This window comes from Cydia splendana, chromosome Z, assembly GCF_910591565.1.
Source record: "Cydia splendana chromosome Z, ilCydSple1.2, whole genome shotgun sequence".
NCBI lineage: Eukaryota > Metazoa > Arthropoda > Insecta > Lepidoptera > Tortricidae > Cydia > Cydia splendana.
The window spans coordinates 26,792,657-26,818,598 of NC_085987.1; the positions used below are offsets into that span (position 1 = coordinate 26,792,657).

The 25,942-nt window shown below is 35.7% G+C and overlaps 2 long non-coding RNA genes across 2 annotated transcripts in view; both read left to right on the plus strand.

Moving 5' to 3' along the window:
• LOC134804932 (uncharacterized) overlaps positions 1-25,942 on the plus strand; it is a 297,802-nt gene that overhangs the window by 228,546 nt on the left and 43,314 nt on the right. The gene's annotated exons all lie outside the window — the stretch shown is intronic.
• LOC134805107 (uncharacterized) lies at positions 12,046-16,926 on the plus strand. Its single transcript, XR_010146245.1, has 3 exons — positions 12,046-12,320; positions 12,611-12,827; positions 15,497-16,926. It is a non-coding gene; the product is annotated as an uncharacterized LOC134805107 (long non-coding RNA).

Below are 25,942 nucleotides of genomic sequence, written 5' to 3' on the forward strand. Positions count from 1 at the left end.
CTTGTACAAGTCAGATTAACATCATCTTGACTGTGAAGGAGTTAGCAGAGAGTAGGCTCAGCACCGCGCTATCTAGCAACACGACACCTTTGAAAGAATAAATAAAATTGTTGTATCTAACTAAGCTTATTAAATAGTTAGTTTGAATCACAATATTGCATTTTTTGTTTTACCCTTAGACACAAGGTAAAATGATAAAGTAAAAAAAACATCTATACTGACACTGTGTGCCTATTATGTTCGAAATCGATTTACCATGAGAATTAATACATAATAGTTACTTTAAAGGGGCCCACTGATTAACAGTCCGCCGGACGGTATTAGCCTGTCAGTTGTTCGGAACTATCAAAATTTTGTTCTAACTGACAGGCCGATACCGTCCGGCGGACTGTTAAATCAGTGTGCCCCTTACGACCAACCCAGCACTGGCGTCCCTCGACCCGATGTGTAAGTTATCGCGTCGGTAGCACTGTTTACTCTGGCAACGATATCCAAATGCGTACCACCGTGCTTGGTCACGGAACTGCCAGTGTAAATAAACAAGGAGACAAAGCGTAGATGCCTACGTTCAATATTAATTTTACAATTTTATTTATCTCTAATAATTTTTAAAGTGAAAGATAAAGATACGTATGCCTTTAAGATTTGAGGAGTTCCCTCGATCCCTCATGGATCCCATGTTCAGAACTTGAGCTTGACATAAAAGTGGCTTAAATACCTAACTTGCTTAACAAACATAACGAAAGGACAAATCGCCAAACGCGAGCTATGCGTCGTTAAAGAGTTCCGTTCTGGTCATCATCAGCAGTTCCACTTCTTCAAATGTCACTTTTTTGAATGTATATGCTTGATTTGTTGATAAAAACACTAAAATCACTATATGTATGCCTTTAAGATATGAGGAGTTCTTTCGATTCCTCATGGATCCCATCATCAGAACTGGGTTTTGACAAAAACGGGGTCAATCTGTATGCATATACATACAATCAAAAAAAATTCTAAATCGGTCCATTAATGACGGAGATATGGAGTAACAAACATTAAAAAAAAAACATAGGTACAACCGAATTGATAACCTCCTTCTTTGAGATTTGGAAGTCGGTTAATAAAAATAATAAATAGTTACATTACTGTCGAGAGGAGGACAATAGTACATTGTAGGAGAGGACGGAAAACCGCTAAAAGATGGACGAGTGAGTTTGAGGGCCGACACGTTAGTGGAGGCCCTCAAATAATACAAGTCCATCTTTAGCGTTTCCGGCCGAGGCATTAGGTACATAGTGCTTTTCACGACTACTGCGAGGAAATAAGAAAACATTTGCATAACTATAAGTACTAGCCCGTGATTTCTCTGGTAGCAAATTACTAGCCACTGCCTGTGCTATCTCTTGAATTTCGGTAGACGTCAGCGTAAGAATATCATTTTCTTCACTAGAAGAACTCTTTTTTATAGCGAGCGTATCTACGTGTTTCTTGTATTTTTTAGTCAAACACAATTTACACTATCCAATTCAGTGAGTATTTTCCGATCCCGCCTTTTTTACTTTTTTTATCACTTTTAAGAGGCGTTTTTCTGTTGTTTGCTTCAAACCGACTCTACACTTAGAAGCGTTTTTGCTAAAAAAACCTCAAACAGCTACAAAAGTAAAAAACGCCTTAAGCATGAATCGAATGAACTGACTGAATGAATGAATGAATGGTTTTGACATTTCTTTTTTTTTAAACAGATATATATTAGGTCATTACCTATGAAATTGGCGTTTTGTTCGGAGAATTTCAACGAAACACGAATTTCCATACAATTAATTTTGCGGATATTTTTTTGATGGCTAATTCAAACCAAACAAAATTTTTCCAGTAATTTTTGACACCTTTAAGGTATGTTTTCAATATCTCCATTTCTTGAAAATTGGTACCATTAGAAAAATATAAGTAATTTTAATACTCGAACCGACAGCACATGAAAAGACCTATTTTCAAGGCTTAATTCTGAACACTTAACAATAAAAAATAACAATTAATTGTATGTAAAATCGTTGTTTAATGAGTGCACTGTAGTTTTATTGTAATTGTGTATGTACTTTTGTAAAAAAAAAAAACTAGGATCAGACTTATATCTATGAACAAAAACGCCAATTTCATAGGTAAGGACCCAATATATTAAAATGTATTTGCAGTGGTGCTGAAACTGTCCTTCAAAAGATATTGCGAAATACATATATCGTATACATTTATAATATTATAATATACAATTATACTTGTGTTGCAATCCTTTACATCGGCGGTCGGCAACCTGCGGCCCGCGGGCCGCATACGGCTCGTGAAACTGTCACTTGCGTCCTGCGAGCCTCTCTGGCTATGTAATATTGAGAAACGACAATGTCTGATAAAGTCATAAAAGCTGCAAAAGAGAACTAGTTGATATCTAAACTATAACGTATCTAGAATGGATCTAGTACGTGTCGTCTCTTGTGAATATCTTGAAGTTCGAATACGGCAGTAGAATTGTCTCTGTAGATCTAGGAGATTCCGAGATATATACAGCCTACAAAATTTATAAATTTTTGAAATTGAATTCGTAGGCTTAGTGAGTGCAGTGAGTATGCACTTTTGTCTCAGGGGATGCCGCTTAGCACGATGGTTCCTAAGGTAAGGTAAAGCTGATTCTGCCCGGTAACCACGAGATCGTACCGTGCCTACCCCCCAAAAAGGGAGGCGAAAGGGTCGGATCCCCAGGTCCAAGCAATATTATATTTCTTCCTGCTCTTAGCAACTAGGGCAAGCTAGATATCATTCTCATATAATTTAGGGATTCCTTATTCTATAAAGTATCACTTCAAAGCAGGCAGTCATACATTTTTTGGAAAAATATGTAGCGGATCGAGTGACGATTTCCATAAAAATTTAGGGAAACTGTTGTACCTTGGACCTAGTTTTACCTCGGACAGGTGGCAATATTTTCCGCGTTGCCACGGTTATTGAAATATTTTATTTATATTAATTGAAACGTTATTATTAAGTATAAAAAAACAAGCTATCAAATATAGAAGCAAGCAAGCAATAGATAATAAAACTTAATATAATAAGTTAAAGTTAAGTCAGTTAGCTACTCGATGGTAGGATCATTGCAGCCTAATCTCAATTTGGAAGTGCTATTACGAAGCTTACTTATCCAAAAAGTTGCTTTGTTGTACCTCGGACACCGAAAATATGTTGTACCTTGGCCCGTACTTGCTACTACTGTAATTTTTTTTTTAACATTACGTTTCATATTTGCAATATTTCTAATTATTAGCTATCTGCGTTATAAGTTACCAAGTAATCGATCTTAAAAAGGATGCCTAAAATGTTTTAGGCAAAAATAAAAAATGACCATTGCTAAGTATAATCCCGACGTTTCAAACCCTTTACAGCTTTCGTGGTCAACAGGTGACTGAGGAAAACATATTTATTTATTTATTAACTCCTGTCAAAATAACTATGTGCAAAACTACCCATCTACAAAAATGTTGAATCAACCACTTTACAGTTTATAATCCAGTAACTTTGTCGACTTTTATAATGTGGCTCTTTTGCGTCCAATCCGGTAGTTCTGATTTTTTGCATACTTATTTATGACGTTGGCCCAATTAATATACCAAATTTGAGACCTCGAGCGCCGAACGCAACTTTGTCAAAAATCGAAAAAACCGCAAAAATTTCAATTTTCTTTTAGATTTGGGCGATTATAAGCCTAAAAGACTAGTTTTTAATAGAACCTTCTCAAGACGATTTTAAAGTAGACAAAATTTTCTACAGTACGACACTAGAATTGTCTCTGTATCTCTAATAGTATCCGAGATAAAGCCTTTTAACATTTTTAATTTTTTCGAACTTGTATGTGTAGGCTAAGTAAGTGCAGTGAGTATGCACTTTTGTTTAAGGTGATGCCGCTTGGCACAATTGTTTCTAAGGTCAAACTAAGCTGATCTGCCCCGGTAGCCATGGGATCGTACCGTGCCTACCCCCCAAAAAGGGGCGGAATGGGTCGGCTCCCTAGTTCCAATCTATGCTATATTTCTTCCTGCTCTTAGGAACTAGGGCAAGTTATAATATATCATCCTTATATATAAAACCGACCCCTTCCTACGGTAGAAATCAATGAAATTATGCTCAAACGAAAGAGCGTAAAAAAATAACACTTTTGAATCGACAACATATATCCGCAAAATTCGTATTGTCGCGTATTTTAACCCACGACGGAACGGAGACGGTATATGCGTTTGGGGTGAGAGGATGTTTGATGCTGTTTTTCAGTGATGAGTTCGGGTTTGATTGGTGCATGTTCTTAGATAGGTGTTACGATGACAACTCACCAGGGGGCGCTGCAGTAAACATTTGTTTGTGCAAAACTAAAACTATTCATTTGATTCTGATGCGTTTTCATTTTATTTTTTTTGTAATGGGTTTGTGGTTGATTAGTGAGGGTTCATAAATAGGTGTTACGGTAGGAACTCACTAGGGGGCACTGCAGTGATATAGTTTATATTAGCTACTAAATATTAAAGAAACTCGATAGAACTTTCTTGATAACATTACAGTGAGGCCTCAATTGTGCGCTGCGTTGCGTCGCGTCGTCGATTTTCCATACTTTTGACAGTGGCATGTCACTGTCAAATATTTGGAAAAAGTCGACGCGACGCAACGCAACGGACAAATGGGGCCTCCCCTTTAGTGAACCAAGTATTTATGTGGGGAAGGGAGCAAAAGACGATGGCTACTTTATGGCCTTTCTTCTGTGTCCTCGGGTTGCGACCAGCGGCGTATAGTTTGTCTCAATCGCTCTAATTCTTCCAACGCTATGCTGTTATGTGGGCTGTTAAAAAGTTTTCTTTGATCTAGATCGGTAATTACTACGCCGTCTAAAGATCGTACTCTACTAAGCGCCACATAAGCTTGTCCTTTGGCGAATGTTTTTGGTCCAAGATATATAACTGCCTTATTGACTGTAGTGCCCTGTAGTTTATGCACGGTAACGGCCCATCTTAATATCAGTGAAATCATAACTCTCTCTATTTTTCCCAAACCTTTATTCCCCTGAAAAGAAACACTCGCTGGAGCTATGTTCATACATATAAATATGAAGTACAATTTACATAATACCTATGCTTGCTCTCTAAAAAGTTTGAAATAAAAAAAAAACAAGTTTAAAAATTTTGAAAAAACCCACGACGGTTAAAACGTAGTTGAAAAAGGATAAAATAATTTTGAAACCTTATTGACTTGATGAAACAGTCGACTTTTTCCAAATATTTGACAGTGACATGCCACTGTCAAAAGTATGGAAAATCGACGACGCGACGCAACGCAGCGCACAAGTGAGGCCTCACTGTAATGTTATCAAGAAAGTTCTATCGAGTTTCTTTAATATTTAGTAGCTAATATAAACTATATCACTGCAGTGCCCCCTAGAAGAAAGTTCTATCGAGTTTCTTTAATATTTAGTAGCTAATATAAACTATATCACTGCAGTGCCCCCTAGTGAGTTCCTACCGTAACACCTATTTATGAACCCTCACTAATCAACCACAAACCCATTACAAAAAAAAAAAATGAAAACGCATCAGAATCAAATGAATAGTTTTAGTTTTGCACAAACAAATGTTTACTGCAGCGCCCCCTGGTGAGTTGTCATCGTAACACCTATCTAAGAACATGCACCAATCAAACCCGAACTCATCACTGAAAAACAGCATCAAACATCCTCTCACCCCAAACGCATATACCGTCTCCGTTCCGTCGTGGGTAAAAATACGCGACAATACGAATTTTGCGGATATATGTTGTCGATTCAAAAGTGTTATTTTTTTACGCTCTTTCGTTTGAGCATAATTTCATTGATTTCTACCGTAGGAAGGGGTCGGTTTTATATATAAGGATGATATATTATAACTTGCCCTAGTTCCTAAGAGCAGGAAGAAATATAGCATAGATTGGAACTAGGGAGCCGACCCATTCCGCCCCTTTTTGGGGGGTAGGCACGGTACGATCCCATGGCTACCGGGGCAGATCAGCTTAGTTTGACCTTAGAAACAATTGTGCCAAGCGGCATCACCTTAAACAAAAGTGCATACTCACTGCACTTACTTAGCCTACACATACAAGTTCTAAAAAATTAAAAATGTTAAAAGGCTTTATCTCGGATACTATTAGAGATACAGAGACAATTCTAGTGTCGTACTGTAGCAAATTTTGTCTACTTTAAAATCGTCTTGAGAAGGTACTATTAAAAACTAGTCTTTTAGGCTTATAATCGCCCAAATCTAAAAGAAAATTGAATTTTTTGCGGTTTTTTCGATTTTTGACAAAGTTGCGTTCGGCGCTCGAGGTCTCAAATTTGGATTATTAATTGGGCCAACGTCATAAATAAGTATGCAAAAAATCAGAACTACCGGATTTGACGCAAAAGAGCCACATTATAAAAGTCGACAAAGTTACTGGATTATAAACTGTAAAGTGGTTGTTTCATCATTTTTGTAGATGGGTAGTTTTGCACATAGTTATTTTGACAGGAGTAAATAAATAAATAAATATGTTTTCCTCAGTCACCCGTTGACCACGAAAGCTGTAAAGGGTTTGAAACGTCGGGATGTATTTTAAATTCATTATCCTACGCGATATAATCCGTTTCCATAGTTTTATTTCATGAGGAACTATCGTGATAACCGAAGACAATATTTTATACTTGTGTTGTTCATAGATAGAGTTTAATAGTCATTGTAAATCCAACGTGTTTGTTTCTACAACTGTTTTGATGTCATCCGTAAATTTGATAGTTAAATGTTTATATAGGTCAGGAACAGGAATATTTAGCCGTACACCTAGAGGTGAATGAATAATTTTCTATGAATAGTAATAAATAATAATGTTAAAATACTTATAATATAGGCTCTATGTAATTATTTGTTAACATAGAAACCCAAATGTCTTTTTATATATTTTTTTATCAAAAACACATGTTTATTTCTATATAGGTACGAGATAATATTTATAAACGAAAGAAAGATATTACTGATTAAATTATTTGTTAAATCTCTATGCATAGTAATTTGATTGTCATCGTATAGAGTTCATAGTAATTTCATCTAACACATCTATGGTATTATATAAGTGAATGTAAACAAAAGTGCTCGCATCGCATAGTTTATCATTATGAATGGCCACTTACCAACTCGGTGTTAGTTCAGCAGCAGCGTTAGTGTTGGCATTAGAGTTCTCCCAGGGCGGCTTCGACTGTTTCTGAAACCCGGCTCCACCTCCCGCAAACATTAATGCAGGGTAATTGTTCAACGAGGAACCAAGGGACACAAAAACTACAATCACTTCACTTAAGCCTAGCACCATCTATTCAAAATTAGTAATATTTTACATCGCTTTGATCTACAAAGAGCGGGCCGTTACTTTAAATCTGACGTATCGGATATGCTCATTGTTTATTTTTCTTTATCGGCAATGTATGGTATTTTCCCACACGTTCGCAACGATGACGAGCGTCGTCGATGAAACGGTTTCTTAGAATATTTTCAGAGAGTACGCGAAGTATTCCGGGAGTTTGATATCGCGTCGCGCGCGCGTGTCTGCGGCCCGACGGCTTGTTTTATTTTTGGTGCGGACACTTTTCACATTTGCGTAATTTTGCATTTAAAGCTCTCATCTTCTGATGATAAGTACGTGATAAGGATTAATTTGGAACAAATTAATTGTTTGTTTAGGTTGTTACCTCAAGAAGCAGTATTATCAATCACACCCCTTCTAATGTTGATTGTGTTTCGCTAAATTAGAACTGTTTGATTAAGAATTTTAGTGATACTAATTAGGTCCTACCGCGTGCGTAACTGTGAGCTGTGTGAGAGCACTGTTGGGGCTTAATATTTTTATCTCCGTACAGGCGACAATATGTCAAATTGACCAATTAATTTAGTAAAATTACATGTATGTTCAGTACTTTTCAGTTTGTACAAGGAATGGGAAAGCCAAAACTATTAAAGATAGAGCTGGCTTAATAATCATTAGGTTTTTTTTGTGAAAACAATTCTGCCAAAGTCAACATTTTGGTCAAGTGTACTAGAATATAATAAAAATTATTTCACCACATCAGCTCGCTAAGGCTATCTTGATTGTTCAAAAAGTGATGAGAAACTTGCATTTTATCCACATGTCTGGAAAAGTAATTTAATTTGATGCTTTTGAGTTTTTTTTTCCTTATGTTGGCTGGTATATTATGAATTTGAATGATACATATTTAATAACCTTCATTTGGAGTTGATTTTTTTTTGATGTTTAACAGCTATATTTGCTCGTGATGAATGGCAATGGAATTTCACCTATTGTGTCGTAGAATTGGTAAAATTACAACTTTATTTTATTTTTTGTAATAAGCGATGTTTAATTTATATTAATATATTGTAGTGTTCAGGAAGCAAAATTCTTCCAAATCATATGTAAAATTGCAGGTTCATAAAAATGAAATGTTGTCAATTGAGAACCGGCTTATTCCATATTGTATATGCAATTAGACGTAGTTTATATTTAAATAGTTATGTAAGTACAAAGGTTTAACAAAAGAATATGGGGTTCTGTATTCTGTTTAAATTCGTGCAAATTAAAAAAAGAAGAGTATTTTTGGATCGGGTGTAAAAAATGAAGTAAAAAGTGAAGTAAGTGCCTATACATCAAGGACTTACCGCTCTTGGGTCTTTTCGGTGGACGTCGCGGAACTCTGCTCCCGGCGGCGGTCGTGCACGAGCCCCATGAACTTGCCAAGCCACGGGTTCTTGGCCCCATGCCCCATCCCCGACTGCCACATCGTCATCTTGGCGATCGGTATTCATCAACTGCTTCACTAGCTCATTAAACTTCCTCTCATATTCCTTTCTTCGGTTACTAAATAAATACACTGCACTACCTAATCCAATTAAAATTAGAGTTATAAGCGTATAACGGATAATTCTAACTATCTTTTCAGACATTGTGTCGATGAAGTTGTATTCAATATGACAGTGTCCGTTTATTTAGTTCGCTGTTCGCTGACCAATACGTAATTAGAATTGAATTTATGTATTGATTAAAACTTCTTAGTTGTTATACTGTTTATATTTCCAATTATATCACAGTGGACTTTTGCAGGGCTTAGCCGTGGTCCAGCCAAATATCGGCTTCGGGTATGAGGAGGCTTAATTGTCCAACGTTTATAACGTACAAATGACTTCTCGAATTATTCTTACAGTTATTTTTCCTGATGATAACGACACAACGAAAGTTCATTGATAACAAATAAGTGTTCATGTAACAGATATTTAATATAGCAAAGTCTAACGATACAATGAGTAAATTAAGAGTTACTTTTGTTTAATTCTTAATATATTTTGTATTCTATTCAAATTTGTATTAATATGTATTATGTTTGTACAATCACTTTGTTTGTTTATGCCGCCAATAAGAAGTAGGTACAACTTTTTATGAAATAAAATACGTATTACAATAAGCTCCCAATTGAAAAAGTTCACTTTTTTACACTTTCACTTGAATTTTATGTTGCTGTCCAATATTTTAAATTTGAGTGCTAGAGCGAGCTAGCAACATTTGCTGTTTTTATTCTTCGTGTTCTGAAACAAAAGATAAATTTTTAATTAATAAAAGAGTTTAATACGATATATCTTATTAAAATTAGGTATAACAAAACCGCATCATTCACGATTATCAAGTTACATTACATAATTATTACTTAGACAAGGTGCGCGCGATACCTACCTACCTGTTAGTTCAGTACCTATTTTGATCCAGAAAGTGGCATTTTATGATTTTATACACAAAACGTTGAAGAAATGGTCTGTTTCCGAGAACTGTTCTAGAGAGAGGAAAAATAGTAAAGGTGAATTGAAAATGTGTATGAACTTATTTCACCAAATTCTGATGTTTAAATGAAAACTGTGTACCATTATTGTTTTTTTTATTCTCAAGTAATTTTAAAATGTATAATAAGTAGCTACTTCAGGAGTAAAAAATGAGAGCAAAGCTCGGAATGGTTTTAAAATGCGCCATAAAAAATGTAATGTCTCGTCTAGCCCAAGCTTCGCCATTCCCTTACTAGCGTAATCCAGTTTAGCAAAAGCAGTTGCCAAAGAAAATTTTGCAACTTGGCAATCACATTCACATAGCACCATCGAGTTGGTTAAAATTATAGTTAGTGTGTAGTAAGGACGATATTATGGCCAAAATTATGAAAGCTAGTTTTGCCAAAAAAGTACCTAGCTAAAAATAGGTTGCTAAAAACGTTTAATAAACTAGTGTTAACTACAGAAACAAGTTCTACTTAACTAGGGAATTGCGTTTTAACTAAATAGGTAATACATTGTTTAAGGTAAAATACATTTAAAATAAGGTTCTGTTTTGCATCAACTGATTTATATACATATTTAACGCTTTTTCATATCCCCCCCCCCCCCCCCCCCCCCCTTCGCACATTTAGGTACCCCATTCAGTTTAAAATCTGATAACAATTATAAATACAACACCTCCGCCTCCAACAATAATGATAAGATTGATAGGAGATAATATATAGATAGATATTGATAGAGATAGGAGGATAAGGGCAATAATTATTTTTTCTGGTTTTTTATTGTTCTGGCTATTGATTTAATTGTATAATTGAAGAAATAATAACATGTAATCCTTTAGTAATTCATCTATGTATGTATAATGATAATGTCAATAGCTGTAAAACCGTAGGCATGTAACTATAAAAAAAAATTAATCAGGTATATGTTATTGATAAGTTTTTGATTGTGATTCAATAATAAGTTTGCCGAACCGACGTTTGTAAACGTTTTAAAATACATTCGGATATAATTCGCCGTTTACACAATCAAGGTAGCGGACTGCATCGCGTGAGCCACGCGAGGGTGCACGGCGGCGCTTTCCTCATAACAACTGGCGCGTTCCGCTGCAGGCGGCCGCCGCCGGCCTCTTCTCTATCCGCTATTCCTTCTATAAACTGACACGAAGGCGTTACACTCAGCTTACTGGTTACTTATATCAACTTTTAATATTTACTGGCGGCATGGTTAAACTTCTTTGCAAGGCCTACAAAAACGTCCATTGTACATTTTAACACATAAAATTCTTACTCTTTTAGGATAATCTTCGATAAATATTCAACGACCTTTCTGCCCTGTCTGGCCTAGCGGGTAGTGACCCTGCCTAGGAAGCCGATGATCCCGGGTTCAAATCCTGGTAAGGGCATTTATTTGGGTGATGTTTTCTATTTACCTATATATACAGCGTGGAATTTGACGACGGACCTTTCCGGAAATGGGAGATAGTTTAGCCTTAGCTCTATATTTTCTACATAGAAACTATGTTAAGATGGGAAACCGTTTCTAACTTATGGCCTTTTAAACATCCATGCAAAAAACTACTTTGTTCTAACCCTAACAGGTGACAGGGTCAATGAACTTCCTTGTAAACAATCGTTAGACGACAGGTATGTTAAGTTTTGCCCCTTAGGTAGGTTTTCATAGATCTCCTGGCTACTCGGTAAGAATCGTTGCAGGATTTATGTAAGCGATTCTAAGCGTGTGGCTCCCCTTGTTTATTTTTTGGGTGTAGTTTGTAATTTCTCAATATTAAATAGTACTAACGACAATAAACAGTGCAAATGGTGACATTGACAATCACTCAAAAGTACTCAATCGTCATAAACAATAAAAAAATATACGTAACCTCTTTTACCGTGAACCCCTATGTTTAGAGTAATAAAAAGGTTTGACATGTTTCATAAAATTGTTTTCGAATAAATTGAAACCGTGCCCAGGTTGAACAGGATTTTTTTTCATGTAATAATTGTGTTTGATTATTATTTTGGTTTAAAACGTGCATGAGAAATATGAAATACTTAATTAATTGCATTTCCTATAATTAACGAACCTCTTTGCGTGGTTGAAAATCTACACTATGGTTAGAATGTAATTGTCATTAACCTTACCTAATGTCATATTCGATAAAAATGCCTTTGTTGATTGTTTAAATTTGCTTTAATCATACGCGACATGCAACTATAATGCGGCTGATTCTTATACATAGAGAAACATATCTGGGCGTAGGACGCATCAGACTGGGCGTAAGACGATTTTACGTGCTTTTGGTCGACATTTCGATTGCTGACAATCAGCCCATTGTACCACGAACCAGCTCGGAATGACCAACAAACGTGTTGGTCAACTATTTACTGGCGGCTAGACTAGAAGAACGAATGCGGTACCTATTTTGAACGGAATCCAAAGGTTAATGCATACACTATCTCATACTCGGCCACGGGCTGCATCATGCATTGTAAGCGATGGAGGAACATTTGAACGCTGTATGTGAATGTAAACATACTGTTAGATATGGTTAAAACTAATAAAGATCTTAATTGATATTAATATTTTCGCACTTATTCCAAGAATTTAAGTATTTGACATATTTATGCGTCATTCATTAGTGTCATTACGTCAACGCTCTGAAATAAACGTTGATAATCGCCGAGTTTTCCCGACAGCGATTCCTCATCATGCTTTAATCTAACCCACAGACTTAAATATACCATAGATGACGCAAATGCATCTACTTCGCGTGTCCGAACCCGGACCAAGCGTCGAGGTTGGCCGTCGCTATTGACATTCCACGGGCGCCAGTTGAGGCAGCCGGTAGTCCGTAAAAAATTAAAAAATGCCTCGTTGCGTGGTAATTAACTGCAACAGCCCAAAAATTGCAAGCACCCAAGGGCAAGGACATATTTCCTATCACAGGTAAGTAATTTTAAAATGATATTATGCGTAAATTCATTTCAAAACAATTTTTTAAGTATACCAGGTTGTGATTCCAATAATATACCTAAGTAACTATAGATTAACGTTACAAAACTATATTTACATTACATTGCGCGTTTGCTTTGAGCGTTTGATCTGACGTAGCTTGGATTCGTGGTACAGGCCGTTTATCATTCGTCTGTCAAATTTAGCGAGTAGTGTTGTTCGTTCTACCGATCGCTTCTAATAAACGATTTTAATCGATATCGGACAGATGAATGTTATTAACTAATATAAAATTTTTTTTTAGTAGTTATTGATCAAAAATTAGTAATAGGGTCCCGTTTTACCCTTTGGGTACGGAACCCTAAAAATCATGTCCTAATTTTACACGACACCTTTAAAAACGAGGGTAATTTAAACATATACGATTACATTTTTATACGTTTAGTATGTTTATAAATTTCTATTGTGTTAAAAAAACTTTCATTATTTTTGTTTTCCACATGATCCAGTCATAGATTTTGAAAATACCAGTTTCATTGAAGGGAAAAGTTGGGACGAAGATCATTCGTCTGTTTTTATCATTCGTCTGTCTTTATCATTCGTCTGTCAGAAAATCGATGTCATTCATGACAATCGATTTGTGATTTTTGGCGTGGTTCGCGGGGTAGCGGGGAGTGAGCGAGCGGGACCGCAGATATAAAATCTATGAGTATGAGCAAGACAGTTGAATCGTAGCGGGTTAGAGGGGCATCGGTGTCTTTGAATCGGTTAGGATTTCCCATCACTAAATAGCGGCTATGACGTCACAGTAGGTGGTAAAAAGTCGGCACGCTTGGTTTCAATCATAAATAAAAGGTCATTGGTTTCAATACAAATCGTGATATTTGCTTTATCTATGGTATATTTAAGTCTGTGATCTAACCACACAATGGTATAGGGTTATCACCACAGTTAAAAAGTAGTGAATTTGTTATTTTTAATTTTTATTTAATTCATGATTCTGCCCTTACTAATCTATTCTATATCACTTAAACGACGCCATATTTCCGGGAAGGTCTTTCGTGACGTTCCACCCTGTATATTTATATCTTTGGCTAAGTACCCACAGCACATTCAGCACAAGCCTCATCTTTGACTTAATGAAAAATGATACCAACCTTGACTTAGAACCTAAAATCAAACGTAGGTAATCTAAAACGTAACCTCAGACGTCGCCGAAGTTAAAAATGACATTTTGTTTTGATTAAAAGGAGTAAAAAAATAATATAAACATTAAAAATGTTGAGTTAGCCCCCGTTTTAAATAAAAACCTTTATTTAAAACCTAAATTGTGTTTAAGGCGCTTTTTGCAATTCAGGAAATTAAAACTTCTGTCGTATTTAACAAGAAGCGAGCTAGGAAATAGTAGACGACATTAATTCCTGTCCGTATGTGCTTGCATCCAACATAAACTTACACTAAAATTAAGACGAAAGTGGACGACCACGCGATATCGCTTTTCCATACTAGCATAGTTCTCAGTTGCCTCTCTGGATACTTATTAACATTTTTAAAAATATTATCTATTCAGACAGAATTTGATGTACATACAGCGTGGCCTTAGCCATTGGACAAACCCTGAAATCCCACGTAGGGTTACTTCTAAGAAATGCTCTAACGGTAATATTTTGTTAATTAGAAAAAAAAGATAAAAAAATATATTATCAAACAAAAGTTATTTCCAATAATCGACAACAAAAAGAAGCATACATACTGTATTAATCATTGGCAGTGCTTTTGACAATTTGTTTGAAAATGTGCAGCAATGATGACATTTATCAAAAGTAAGAATCTTATTAATGTCATAAATAAAAAAGATAATCAAAACGCTCGAGAAAGGTTTCATACTATTTATTACCTCAGGAGCTACTAACACATACAGGTAGCTCCAAAGTAATAAAAAAAATTATTTAATTTGTGAATTTCTTCGTAATCGCTACACCGATTGTTATGATACTTTGTATACTGGTTCTAAATACCCTAATGCATATGTACATTTCGGCTTTGTCCAATGGCTAGGGACACCCTGTATACCTACATATCAACCACAGCTATGCTCCTTCGTTTGATTTTTTTAGAGTTCGGGGCATTTAAAAACTTAATATATGGAATTAGTTTTTCGCTCCTAATTCCTATAGTTACCAAATTATATTTAAAAATAATGTGGATTAGTTTTCACGTCATGCCTATATTTTTGACGGGCAACCAGGTTAGTTTGTAGTGGCCCTGCCTATGAAACTGAATGTTCATACCAACTTCATAAGTGTGTTAAATTCATTAACCAAAGTAACAGATTTATCATCAAAAAATTTTAATTACTAAATATGAAAAAGTACCCAACAGAGCGAAGTCAAAGTGGCATTGTAGGTACATACATACATATGTATAAAATGCTCAACGATGTAACAAATCCTAGTCAGTTTCAGTGGCTGGGCCCCATAAAATACCACTCCGACCAGCCATTTTTGATTAGAATAGGTACTTATTTATTAGAGTTAGGTACCTACTAAGAAAAATGGATCATGAAATGAACGCCCGTTGCGTTTACGTACACATAATAATGTGTTGATTAAATGGTACCTATTAGTAAAGATGTTAGACTAATTCGGCTTTATAACCCCTAGGACGACATACATACGGAGAGATAAAAATTGCAAATAAATCCGAAACTGTGGAGGAGAGGATTAAGTGCGAGGCTATTTGGATGAGCGATGCGGCGGAGGAGCTGCACTTTCCATTCACTTAAGTTCAAAAATCTGTAATATTTATTTATATAAGTATTTTTAATACATAACATATTTAAGTGGTTAAAAAAGTGGTTTGTATACCGTCTAGTTTACAAATATTTTTACAAGCCAACGTTCCAAATGTGCAAATAGTAGGTAGGTACAGTCACCGTCAGATATATCGAACGCCAAAGGCGTTCACAAATATCAGAACACGGCTCTATTGTCAAGGTGAGAGAGTGCGTATTCCGATATTTTTGAGTGCTTCGGCCACTCAGATATATCTGATGACGACTGTACACATATTGTATTGCAAGCGTCCAAAGTATGTCGTTTTATATGAGGCCTGAGATGTCTTTTACGAGCCATAGACAATTAAAACACACGGGACAAGTATAAATAATGTCACTTGCACACGTACAATACCTTTACAATACCAACGACGTACGTTAAATACATTTGCGAAAAAATCACAATGATTCTAATAGGTACTAGGTACTCGTATTGGTTACATAAGTATTACACTTACGGTTAAGAATTTTCCCTTGAACAACGATATTGTCACTATATATTTATTTCGTTTAGTGATCTACATTCCAAAGAATAATCATATTATTTCATTATACACCGTGTTTTTTAAAGTCCGTTAATTTCAAAGGGGCACCGTAATTTTGAAACCGTGGTTCAAATGTTACACGCTTTTTTTCCTGTTTATAAATGAATGGTTTTAATATGATACTACGGAAAGGTGTTGCCTCCCTGATGCGCAGAGTACGAAAGAGTACCAATAGCCTCCTGAGTGCTCTGTTATTGAAAAGTGTGAGTGCCCTGTTGAGGTTTTGGAACTATGTCCATACAAGCGTCAGACCTCTCATTTTAAATGTAAAATAAATACGAATAGAAAATTGAATTTGACATGAATTGGAATTTCAACTAAATTTAATTGTTTAATTTTGATATTTATATAATTTAGATGTAAATGTAGATTGTATCTTGCGTTGTTGTGTGATGTTCGCATTTCAGACTGCAAAGAAATTCGGTGGCAACGTAAGGCATCTAGTTGGAGGGCTGGTTCCGGTAATGGGTTATTTTATTTGGTACCTTAAACTAATAACGCATAGACAGATAGTCCCCATACGGCTAACCTGTCAAAAGTGAAGCCGAAACACGATCGATGTGTGCGTGCGAGGTTTTACGCTCAGCAACACACACATATATACAAAAACGTGTGGTCAGTATATAGATATTTCCCTCAAAGTGGGGTATTTTAACCACATCCTTAACACTTGGTTATTAATAATTTGTAAGTGTGTAGATTTGATTTTGTAGCAAAGGCTTTTTATGTTCCTTTTAAGGATTTTTTGGATTTCTGTAGTTTTCAATTAAAAAAACTGATACATTTTTACAATTTTTATTTAAAATGTGCATAAAATTACTACATAATTTGAAATAAAATAACGAAATATTTAAATATATATAATTTTTATACAATTATACAAGGAACTTCAATTAAGCGTATTCATTTTAGAATGTAAACGTCATGTCCCATTTTGAGGAAAGAATATTCACTACACATGGCAACATTTATAAGAAATGGCAGCTGACGAAACATTGGATTTTTGTAGTTACGATTACGTAAAAATATCACATTAAACTCTATACTTTCGCGTGAAATGTAATGTAAGTCGGTTTGTTTTTATGATATGATGCGTTGTGGCACCCATTCAATGCACAAACAACCATTTTTCCTGTGTTTTTGATTTTTAAACGGGAGGTGTACACAAACCGACGTGACCTTGAGTACTGCCAGGGCCGATCGAATACGGTGACACGAGTGCGACGTGACGTCGCACTTGAAACGGCTTCACTAGGGATGTACGAACACTCAATCTATGCCTTATAAATCTATGTTTGGTACGCTTACTTATTAACCTATTCTGATTCATCTTAAAAAAACCGGCTAAGAGTATGTCAGGCCATGCTTAGCGTAGGGTTCCGTAGTTACCCTTCTGTCACAAATGGGCTGCCTTGAACGGCGGCTATCATTCAAACTTCTCAGCGTCGTGTACGTCTTTTTACTAAGAAGGGAGGACTTTTTGTGATAACTCTAAAATGACTAAACCAATCATGTTTGATATAGTTTTCATTGAAAGTCTTTGTAAAGCATAACAATAGTACATTGTAGGAGAGGACGGAAAACCGCTAAAAGATGGACGAGTGCATTTGAGGGCCGACACGTTAGTGGAGGCCCTCAAATAATACGAGTCCATCTTTAGCGTTTCCGGCCGAGGCATTACATAGTGCTTTTCACGACTACTGCGAGGAAATAAGAAAACATTTGCATAACTATAAGTACTAGCCCGCGATTTCTCTGGTAGCAAATTACTAGCCACTGCCTGTGCTGTCTCTTGATTTTCGGTAGGCGTCAGCGTAGAAATATCATTTTCTTCACTAGAAGAACTCATTTTTATAGCGAGCGTAGATACGTACTTTTGTTGTATTTTTTAGTCAAACACAATTTACACTATCCAATTCAGTAAGTATTTTCAGATCCCGCCTTTTTTACTTTTTTTATCACTTTTAAGAGGCGTTTTTCTGTTATTTGCTTCAAACCGACTCTAAACTTAGAAGCGTTTTTGCTAAAAAAGAACACAAACAGCTACAAAAGTAAAAAACGTCTTAACTGAATGGATAATTGTAAAAAAAAAATAACTGAATGGTGTTGACATTTCTTTTTTTTTTAACAAGAAATTGGTCCTGTAAATAACCTAATTTTATTTTTGAAGGAAAAAGTTGCGCCAAAAAAAACGTTTTATTGATTTTTATGTTTTAAATGATACTCATTGCTGTAGCGTACCGTCACCAATGACAGATGATGATAACAATGAAACATTGTAGTAGTGGTGGTTCAGGTGCCACAGCTATTTTTTCATATTTTGGACCCGTAGTTTAGTTAAAAGTCTTGTTCCGAATTTATTTTTCTTCCGAGCTATTATTTTCCAACATATTATTTCTCTTTATCAAAAAATTGTATTATAGATCTGCTTGACCAAGTATAGAAATATGTCATTTTGAAAGACCTATCCAACGATACCCATTTTCATCCTCACTTATTACGTGTAGGGCAGGTACCCTATAAACCTTTTATTATAGTTTTTATTTTATTATTACTTTATCGGCATGATTCAATTATATATCCATGCCAAATTGCAGTTTTCCAGCACTTAACTGCGTTATGCAGTAAAGTCGCGGACGGACAGACGGACGTGGCCAAACTATAAGGGTTCTTATTTTACTACGGTACCCTAAAAATATATACTCGTAATTAAGATGTCACGCCTACATACAAAAATTATTATGTATTCTCTGAACGCACCTGCACCTGGACTTGTCCAAACTCCAAAATATTTATTATGTCGTAAAGAAGGCATCTCTATTATTCTAGTGGCTAGTCTAGCCATACTAAAATAACTACTTACCTACACAAACAAAGCTACGCGGTTAAGTTTAGCAGTTTCTATATTTAGCATTATTCTGTGCCTGTTTGTGATGACCTCTTTCTAGACAAGTACATTTTGCAAGATCTAAATGTTAATAACTAGCAAATTTGACGTTGACATACGGGTGCATTAAATTTAGGCCGCAGGCTGTAAGGATAATAAGCCCCTTTATCCAGCCGTAGCATAGCGTAAGGCTAGGTTCACACGGCGTTAATTTTTCCCTAATATCGTATACGAGATTTTATCGAATATCGTAGTGACGGCAAAATTTGTATGGAAAGGCTGGAAACCCGCCTAGCCGTGTGAACAGTTTTGAAAGTTGCCATAAAAGTTTTGAAACTTTCAAAACCGTTCACGTGGCTAGATGGCTTTTCCGCATAGAAGCCATGTGAACGATTTCGAAAGTTGCCATACTTGCTGTCAACACCTACATTATTCTATAAAGTCTCGTATACGGTATAAGGGAAAAATTAACGCCTTGTAAATCTAGCTGTAAAGGAGAACAGCCGTAAGCTGGCCATACTTACGTAAGCATATACCTATGTCGAGCTGTCACAGAGATCCTTTGCTCGCATTACGCGCTCGCTCGGTCAAATAACATATAAGTAGAATGATAGATATTTTTAAATTGCAGTCGCATTTTAAATAAGATTCTGATTTATTTAAACCATTTGTTGGTAAACAAATATTATATTATGTTAATACATTTAATTACCCATTTATCCATTTGATAGGTAGGTAAGTTCTAATCTCAGTTAGTATAGTGTACCTACTTTAAATCACATAAATACTAATGTGACGTTCTTTCAATAACGATTTATCCAATGTTTTGTTTTGGTTGATTGAATAATTAAAACAGACAACACAGTGGCAAACAATTATGATTACGGCACACCTCACTAAATGACCTTTTCCAATGTTTAGTACTTAGTAAATGGGTGAAGTGGAAACTCAGATTAATAAATTTCAAGCCATTAGGTACTGACCGTCTTTTCTTTTAACATTCGTTTATTGGCAGCAGTTTTATTGACAGCAGTTGTAGACCTTTGTTTAAACAGTTCAACATCTTGCCTTTGGCTTGCATATATACAGGGTGATCAGGAGACGTGAGCAGGACTAATACTGCGCATGTCGTAGATTATAAGCAACGCTTTCGTATCAGTATTAGTGAGGTTAACGTTAATTTTCTAGTCACGTTGAAAAAAAAAGTTATTAATTTATTTACGACATGCGTGGTCACCCTAAAATTAGAATACTAAACTACCGATATTCTGTGTCAAATTGAATGTCACAACTACTGTCATCGCGGTCTGGTTACTTTTGAAAACTCGTATCTCACTCAAGTTTGACAGTTTATTTTCTTCGTAATCAAAAATTAAAGAGGTTTTATGCTTATTAATTAGGTCTTGTAGAGTGACCATGATTGTAGAGGATTAAATTTGCCCTCACCAAAAAGTAAAAAAATAGGAAAAAGTGTGGTTGTTTCCCCTAAATACGACGGTGATCGATCAATTATCAGTTACTGAGTGTGCAGGATTAGTTCTGCTCACGTCTCATGAATCATCCTGTATATTAAAAATTTGTACTTTTGTTAAGCACATTCCAAATTATTTCGTAAAGCGTTCAGACTTGTTTTGTGCTAATCCACGACCACAATATAAAAATCTCCTCAATCAGCCACGATGTATGACCAGCATTTATAAAAAAATGCTTGTAATATGAGTATTGTGATCTTTAACAAGTTGCCTGTTCAAATAAAAGCTCTCGAAGGCAATGAGTTTAAGTAAACTTTAAGAAATTGGCTTCTTGATCGGTGTTTCTATAGTATACAAGATTTTTTTAAATAACGTAGAGTAAGTAACGATCTGTGTAAATTTGTAAATAAATGTTATCTGTAATCGATTTGGTTATGGTTAAAACTATATAAATGGCTGTAGGTGATAATAAAATATTTGATAATTTTAATAAAATGTTAAAGTTTTATAGTTAGTTTTCAAATGTTACATATTTTTAACCGACTTCAATTTCATAGAAGGAGGAGGTTCTGTATTCGGTTGTAGCTATTTTTTAAATTTTATTTTTTTCCTATGTACGTTCACCGATTACTCCGACATTTGTAGTCCGATTTGAGTAAGTAATTCTTTTTTTGTTTGAAAGGAGCTACCTCCGAGTTGGTCCCATTTTAATTTGGTTCTGTTCTGATGATGGGATCCATGAGGAATTGAGGGAACTCCTCAATTTTTAAAGGCACATGCATGGTGTTTTGGGCGTTTTCTTAAGCAACTCGAGCCTTTTCTCCCGAAAACCACCAATTTGATGAAGTAGACCTGATGATGATGACTATTTTGATGATAATGATGATGATTTCTTTAAATGTAGGTATGTTCAGCGATTACTCCGGCACCTGTGATCCGATTTGAGTAATTCTTTTTTTGTTTGGAAGAAGTTACCTCCAAGGTGTTTTCGTGGGAACTCCTCAATTCTTAAAGGCACGTGTAAAGTGATTTCGGTGTTTTTTAAAGTAACTTGAGCATTTGCTTCCGAAAACCACCAATTTGATGTAGTGCGACTGTAGCCTTACCATGAGTATGACACTACCCCCGGTCAGTAGCCTTACCACGAGTTTGACATTGACATATTCCCTAACGTCTTCGTAACTTACTTTTTATGCATCTCGCTCGCACTAATATGCCAGTACGAGCGAGATGCAAAGAAAGTAAGTTACACACACGCTAGCGAATATATCAATGTCAAACTCGTGGTAAGCTGGTAAGGCTACTGATCGGGGGTTGGGGTTAGGAGTTAATGGGTCAGGGATTAAGGTGTCGGGGAATGGCGGTTGAAGGGTTGCTCGTTCAGGGTCGAGGGGTTCCTGGATCAGGGGTTGATGCGCTGTGAGGTTGAGTGATCGGGGCGTTGAGGGATTGGGTCAGTGGCGGGGCGGAGGATGGATTTAGTGTAGTAGTGACAGGAATTATAATTTCCCAGGCGGACTCGAGAAAATTCCTGATTACATATTTATTAAAGTAATAGGTACACGAATTTAGTGTTAAACATGATCTTGTTTTTCATTCATGCGTCGCGCTCTTGACAATGCGTTAAAACTAAAAATGGAAATATAAAAACTTTTTACAAAAAAAAGCAAACCGACTTCAAAAAGGATGAAATAAAATATTATCCTTTTTGAAGTCTATGCGTTACCAACTGATATGTTTGAAGTCGGTGCCAAGCCAAGTAGTAACAATACCAGTCAAAAATAATCAGCTTTATGGCTATAAATCCCATTAGAACTGTACTAATAACTATTATAAATGTGTAAGTAATTCTGTCTGCCTCTTTGTCGCCTTTTCATGGCTAAACAACTGAACCGCTTTAGGTGAAATTTGGCAAGAAGGTAAATTTCTTGAATTGTTTTATATTTTGAAATGTAGTCCTCTGGATAAGGGACGGGAAATTACTCAGTCCCAATCTCACACTTGCGTGCTATAGACTGTTCGAGCATTAGTAAGAAATGCTCTTTAAAAAATACGACGGAAAAAAAATGCATTGGATTTCCACTAATGTGCCGACAAACATGGTACAGACTGCGCCAAGAAGGTTTGATCGTGTGGTCTGAGGTGTGTTCTTAGATACAATCGACGTCAAAGATATGTTTACACTTTTGCACCTTACTCCTTTGTAATAAGGCGAAAAGTGTAAACATATTTTTAACGTCGACTGTACCTACAGAAAGTACGTTTATTGTTATCGTGTAAGGCAATCCAACGTACGTACATCCTTATCGAATCGCACCAAAATCATGGTATGCTTCAAAATTTGGCTTGGCACCGACTTCAAACATATCAGTTGGAAACGCATAGACTTCAAAAAGGATAATATTTTATTTCATCCTTTTTGAAGTCGGTTTGCTTTTTTTTGTAAAAAGTTTTTATTTAAGATGCCTTTATGGATTTGCATGCTGTTTGAAAAGCTGAAAAGGTGAAACATAATACTGTATAGCAATAAGACCTGTAATTACCCTTTTTTGAAAATTAATAAATTGTTTGTTTGGTTACCCATAAAAAAAACACATAAAACATTTCAAAATCAAAAACTGATTGCACAGACATCCAAAATAATCAACTTGAAAAAAAGGGTTATTGGCATTATAAAGTTAATATGTAGGTATATTAATATTACACTTTCTCTCTATTTTTACTGGTAAAAAAAGTTTTTTCGTTTGGTTAATACGGTTTTCAATAGGTAGGTAGGGGAGACCGGGGACAATAGTAACAATTTTCCTTTAACCGCCTGTAACCGTTATATTTTTATGAATACAAAGATGTACGCCCAAAATATTTCAAGGTTAGTTATCTGGTTCCTAAATGAAATGTATTTGGATGGTCTATAATCCATAGTTTTTTGACAATCATTTAATAAAGAGAATGGGGCAGCATGGTTCAATTGACCTCACATGACTGTCAATTGAAACACTATGTAAGGTCAATTGAAACACTCGAATATCCTCGGCACAATGAAAGTACTTATATCTGTTTTAATCTTTTTCATCACTACCTCTGCATACAATGAGCTCATCAAAAGTTCGCAAGCATAAAATAAATATTTCTCAATTTATGAGCATCTGAACACCTCGATAAAAACACGCGGGAAAAAAAAAAGGATACTACTTTCAGTTTTCTTTGTTGCTGCTACCTTATACATTTATCTTAACCAAAGTAGTTTTAATGCAATTATAAAATATAACGATATAGAATCGCAGAAAAAAGCATAATCATGTTTCATACAAAAGTGCTTGTTTCAACTATAACAATGTTTCAATCACAACCATTCCGTGTACCTACCCTCTGACAACGCGTGTTGCAAACGTCGGGATGTAAAATGAAATAATAGACGCAATAAAATAATCAGTTTAAATTGTTTTATTAAAAAAACATTTGCCAAATTAAAAAAAACTCTATAAAACAAATAACTATTACGTAAGGTTTGTTACCGACTTTAAAACGTGATTAAAATGTAATCTGTACCTACATGAACGGATTATTTTAGGTTTTTCAGTTTTTATTTAAGGCCGTTATTTTTTAAATTTGATTTTATCTATTTCATTATTTTTTTATTAAAAATATTATTTTTTTGCTTTCATTATCAGCTTATCGTCACAATAACCAAATGATTATTTTCGAGAGCAGCTGCATGAGTAGCCTTCTCCACACTCGTGCGCGAATCGCGGCGCGAAGCCGCGAACAAGAGTGTGGAGTCGATTTTCGCCGACAGCGAAATCGACTCCACACTAGCGTTCGCGGCTTCGCCCGCGATTCACGCGCATAGTCTGGAGGGGGCTAGTTACTAAACATTTGTTATATTGTAAAGGTACCTACAAACATACGGGTCAAACAGAGATCCTCCTTTTTTTTAAATCTGTTAATAACCATTTATTATATAAACAAAAACCTTCTCCAGAATGTAACAAAATACTTTTCTAAAAACCGCATCAAAATCGGTTTAGCCGAAAGTGAGATATCGCGAAAAAAAACATACATATAAATATACGGGTCAAACTGAGAACTTCCTTTTTTATTAAGTCTGTTAAAAACAAATGTTCACATAAAAAACTGCAGATTTCAAAAAAAACTTCTTCGATCCATAATTTATCAACTAGGTCAAAAACTAGGTACATAGTGAACATCAATAGAACAAACATGTGCATCGAATACAGAACCTCCTTATATTTTGAAGTCGGCTACTTTTGGGGACGATTAAAACGCGAGGACGATTGAAACGTTTCAATCGTCCACAAGCAAGTTGTTTCTATCGTCCCCACACCTCGTTTTACACTTCTCAAATATTATATATAAAAAAGACTCGAACGCTGATCAATGGCCATTAAAAACATTCTTTTATTCCTAACTTCAACACCAAAATAATTAGATTAGTCAAAATACAAGAGTAAACGAAGTTATAAGAAAATATACGAGAGCGCAAGTTCTTACTTTTTACCGCGAAAAACTTGTTTAGCTCGTGGACAGGGACACCCCTGTCTCGCACCGTCGCTCGAGCCCTACTGGTCAAGGATTCAAACATGGCCGACCGCGTATACCGAGTGTTGCGTCAGCCGCGTAGGTATTATAGTTTTCCAGAAATTTGACTTGTTTCAATCATGACCTGTTTCTATTATCCCCGGTCTACCCTACAACCTTCTATGATCGTAACAAAACAGACAAAACATTTTTGAAGTGAACACTTCTTTAGCGGCGCTGTGCACTTTTTGTGATGGGGAAAAAATGTTAAACTCGCGAGAGCGTAAGACGTGACGTCACGTGTGACGGACACTGTTACAGTGTCATTGAGTTTTTCTTTTTTGATTTAAATGCCATCTAGTGAGTTTCCCTCAAACTGGTACTAATATAACTCTAGTACTCACAGTGATGTGCTTAGGGGTTTCAAGTAATGCGACGAAATAACGCTAGATGGCGTTAACGTCAATTATACATAGTGCTGCAGACATTTGGCACTAGATGGCGCTGTTATTAATATTTTGAGTTACAATGTCATTGAGTTTTCACTTCTGCCGGCACTCCCGGAGTGCAACCCGTTGTGTTTTTTAAGAAATGTTGAGGACACTTTTTCCTCGTGTAAGGATCGAAAGAGTTCTTGATTCTGAGTGGAAATAATACAAAAATTCCAAAATCTATAATGCAAGTTGGGGGGTACAACTTTAAATAGAAATCCCCATTCACGGTTATTTAAGATAAGTAGGTACATAGCTGGTTTGTTAGTGCACGACACCTTGCACTTTGAGACTATGCGCTGAAACTTGGCACAGTTGATTCTTAGCTGGTCTTGAGCA